This window comes from Microtus ochrogaster, chromosome 18, assembly GCF_000317375.1.
Source record: "Microtus ochrogaster isolate Prairie Vole_2 chromosome 18, MicOch1.0, whole genome shotgun sequence".
NCBI lineage: Eukaryota > Metazoa > Chordata > Mammalia > Rodentia > Cricetidae > Microtus > Microtus ochrogaster.
Window position 1 is genome coordinate 27,940,067 of NC_022020.1, and position 4,594 is coordinate 27,944,660.

Consider the following 4,594-nt stretch of genomic DNA (forward strand, 5'->3'; position numbering starts at 1 on the left):
TTCCTTCCTTCCTTCATTTCTTCCTTCCTTCCTTCCTTCATTTCTTCCTTCCTTCCTTCCTTCCTTCCTTCCTTCCTTCCTTCCTTCCTGGGGACATATTTATAATCTGCTCTGCTTTTCTGATCTCTCAGCTCCCCCCTCCCCAATATCACAATCTGGGTTTATATTTTAAGGCCAATTAGAATTTGTGCTGGGAAGCCTTCCCTAACTTGGCAGTCTCTTCTGAAACAAACACAGTCACGGGGTATCTTCCATCCCTCGGAGTCCAAGGCCACAGAGACAGAGGGGACATAGAGGACGGAGAGAGAAAGCTGGAAGATGAAGAGAACTGTGTCTGGCCAGCCTTGAGCTGCCTCAGATCCACACTGCTTCTGTCTTCGCTACTACTTGTGCTGGAATTGAACTCGAGGCCTTACACATGCTAAGTCGGTGTTCTGCCAGTGAGCTGTTCTCCCAGCTACAGGGGGCTTTTAATGATATTTACCTCCAAAGGCATTAACTTGCCCCCCTAGTTTGAGCTCCTTTTTCCTCAGGAGGTAGAGAAACTTTGAGGGCCTTGGCTAGTCTCCATCACCATCACCACAGAGATGCAAAGGCCAGCTCTGGGGGAGGAAGGAGTCAGTTCACTTTGAGCTCCCAATGTTTTTATAATGCTTCTGTCACAGCCAGGTCAGCATCAGGATAGTTCACAGGTATCCCCGTGTGTTTGTCCCTTTTTTTATTTTTGAGAATTAGTTTCAAGTCGCTTTTCTAAGTCAGAGTATTAATAAGTCTCACCCCTCAGTCTTTGTTTTCTTCTAGAAACAACATAGTGGTTAAGCAACTGGCTCTGGGGTGAGACGGCCTGGGCTTGAGTCTCTTTCTGTTACTTGTTGTCATGTGACCTTCACCTGTTTCTCCATGTCTGAGCACCTCGGATCCCTTTCCTGGTAAAATGGGGAGGACAGAATGCCTGCCTCGAGGTATAGTCAGGATCCAGTCTGGTCCCCAGTGTAGAGCACATATAGCACAGCCTTCTAAACTGGGTTTCCTCTTGGCCCTTTCCGTGGTTTCAGATGAGGTCACAAAAACTCTGCTACAGTCAAAGATTTCCAAATGCTCAAAGATCAAAAATTCAAAATTAAGTTCGCAATGACTGTGAGGTGTTTCTCCCAGCACCACCCCCATTGGATCACTAATGCCCTTCACTACCGCCCTGCTTCTGAACGCAGCACACAGAAGGCCAATGATCCTGCCTCAAACACCCTGACGGAAGATGTGAGACAGTACATTAGACATCAGATTGTTTTTATTATCCAAGTTTTCACTTCTTGTAGTAACACAATCACCTAGTTAGAGCAAACAAAGACTTTTAATATTTTCCTGCCATAATTTTTCAGCATGTAAACATCCAATCAGTATAATTTAGGGTTGTATTTTGGTTTTTCAACTTGCTATTTGAATTATTTGCTTGGATTTCACAGTATCCAATGAGTTTCAGGTTGGAATTAGGACAGAATTCCCATCAGTTTCTGAAGAGGTATTAAACATACATTGTGCTACATATTTATGCAAAACAGTGCTCCCAGTACCAATGATTATAAAATCCAAATATTGATCAGCTCTGAAAATCAGAGATGTTCTACAGCTGACAGCACCAAATATTCAGTCAACTAAGATTGGATTATTTATGTAAAAAGAAGCACATTCGTCTAATTAGAATGCAAATATGTTTTCTTTAGTAAGTTACAAGATTATATGTATACAGGGAATTGGGAATACTTCTTTATGATTTTTATATCTACAAATGTTTAGTCTGTACACATATCTTATATATCTGGGATTGTGCGAATTTGGGAAAAATATAAGCAGCCCTGACTTAGATTAGTGTTAGCTCTCAATCATCTGGGTCATTCTTGCCCATAGGACTCCTGTATTCTCCTAAACTGTAGGGATGATATGTACTAGGAAGAAATAAATGCATATTCTCACAGGGCAGAGGGCATGGTCACAGGCAAGGCTAGAAAGGTCAAGGTAGGGAGCTGAAGTGGTCACCAATGGTCAGTCCTGCCTCTTTGTTAGCTGCCAATGCCTGAGTTTCCCTTCCGCCTCCTGTCATCAATACGATGCTCTCCTCAGGTCCCTAGCATTTCTTCCTGAGCCTGCCACCATCATTCCAAGACCATCCCTGTTTTGCTTTGAATTTTTAGGCTACTTTTTTTTCCATGATATTTATTGAGCTCTACATTTTTCTCTGCTCCCCTCTTTGCCTCTCCCCTCCCTGCTTCAATCCTTCCCCAAGGTCTCCATGCTCCCAATTTACTCAGGAGATCTTGGTTTTTTTATACTTTCTACTACTTCCCATGTAGATTATATCTATGCAAGTCTCTCTTATTGTCCACATTGTTGTCTAAGTTCTCTGGGACTGTGCTTTGTAGGCTGGCTTCCTTTGCTTTATGTTTAGAAACCACCTATGATTGAGCACATGTGATAATGCTACTTTTAAACACTGATTTCCATTCAAATCACCAGAGTTTGCTCAAACTGCAGCTCTCAGCTCTCCAAGCCCCTCCTCAGGGCAGAGTCCAGGAATCTTTATCTGAGGCACTGTGATTTACTATCTAAGAACATGCCCGAGAGATCAGGCCAGGCCACAGAAGCTCTGCAGTCACTGTGACCCAATCATCTGTCTCATTGTCCCACCCTCATCTGTAAAACAGCTCTGAAAGTGAAGTCATTTTTGCCTTCAGAACCAGAAGAGAGAAGAAACCAACCCTTTCCATAGACTACATTACTTCACAACTACCAGAGGTCTTTGTGCCTTCCTGACGTTGCCTTTCTTAAGTTGCAGCTTCATCTTTCGCTTGATGTCTTAAGATACGATTAAATCAAAACAATAAAACAACTTTTTAATTTAACAAAACAATTTTTAAAGAACAAAATTGGGAGAGTTCAGACTTCCCAACTTTAAAACTTACTACAAAGCTACATGGATCCAAACAAGGCTGCATGAGGACACGCCTTTAGATGATGGGACAGAACTGAGAGTCCGGAAATATCTTGGCTCATCTGGTTTTGATGAAAATGCCAAGACAGCCAACCTTTCTCAACAAATGGTGCTAAAAGAACTGGACAGACGCATGCAAAATAGAATATTCGAAAATAAACTCAGAGTGGGTTGCAGACTTATGTGGATAGGTGAAAGTATAAAATTCTTAGGCAAAAACATACAGGTGAAGTCTCTGTGAGCTTGAATCACACAACAGTTAGATGTAATACCCACAGCACAGTCAAATAAAGTTAATAGCCAAATTGAATTTCATCAAATGTAAAAATCTCTTCTATCTCAAAAGAAATCATGAAGAAAATGAAATGTTGTCCAACAGAAGAAGGTAACTATTGCAAATTGTGTGTCTCGTAGAGTCTAGATCTATTATATATAAAGAACGGTTGCTAGTCAACAATAAAAAGACAACACATATTTTAAAAGGGCAAATGACTTGTATAGAGTTGTCTAAAGAAGACATACAAATGAGTAATAAACATATAAAAGATGTTAAAATATGCTCAACCTTATTAGCTGTGAATGGGTACAAGAGATATTCCTCTGTATCCACTAGGTTAGGAGTATTTTTAGAACAGGAACATGATGTTTGGTGAGGATGCGGAGAAAATGGAATTCTCCCACAGTGATAATAGAGTTTCAAAATGGATTCAGTCTTATGACAAACAGGTTGCCAGGTCCCTCAAAAAGTTAAACCTAAAATTACTGTACAATTTTTAAAAAGTTTGCTGAGGAGTTCAAGAGACTCTCCAAAACAATATGGGTCACTGTCATTGCCCTTGGTTGCTTTCCAGAACTTGAAGATAAAACCTTATTACTAAAGACACACACATGTCATAAACAGGGGTTGGAGGAATTGAGCTGGATCTGACCTGGAAGTCTCTTCCCTGACAATTAGCTCTCACAGTATAAGGTGCTACACAAGCTGCTGAGGAAGAAGAGCAATTAATAGTCCTACCTAGACCTAGAGCCTACAAACCATAATGGCCAGATATCTCCAAGGGTACAATAGCGGCATTTATATATTGGGCAAACCAACAGCTGTTTAATTGGACTCAATGGCGGCTCAATAGGAGGGAATTTATATCTGGTATTATAAACTTATCCAGCTTTGCGTGGTTGGTGAGGTCATGGACCCCAGAGGATAATCTTCTGCTGCCACTTTCCTAGCCACTATAATTTCTAACTGCATCCTAAATATGTATTCCTACATCCACAAGTAAGTATAGCTTTCACGTCTCATAAGAAGTCTACTTTTGCAGCAGATGGAAAGTATTACAGTTAACTAAAACTGCTCAAAAAACACAGAAAAACTGATTATGGGGTGCCAATCTCATTTGGCACATCTATAATATAACCCTCTACCGAAGGTTCAAGGAATATCATGAAGGAGGAGGGTGGAAAGATTTTAAGAGCCCATGGGGCCCAAGATATCTGCTATGATATAGCATCTTTCATACATGACAGGGAAGTTGCATTATAGTGGTATATTATTTGTGTTTAAACAAATAAAGCTTTCCTGAAGAGCAGAGGGCAAAGTAAACACACTAG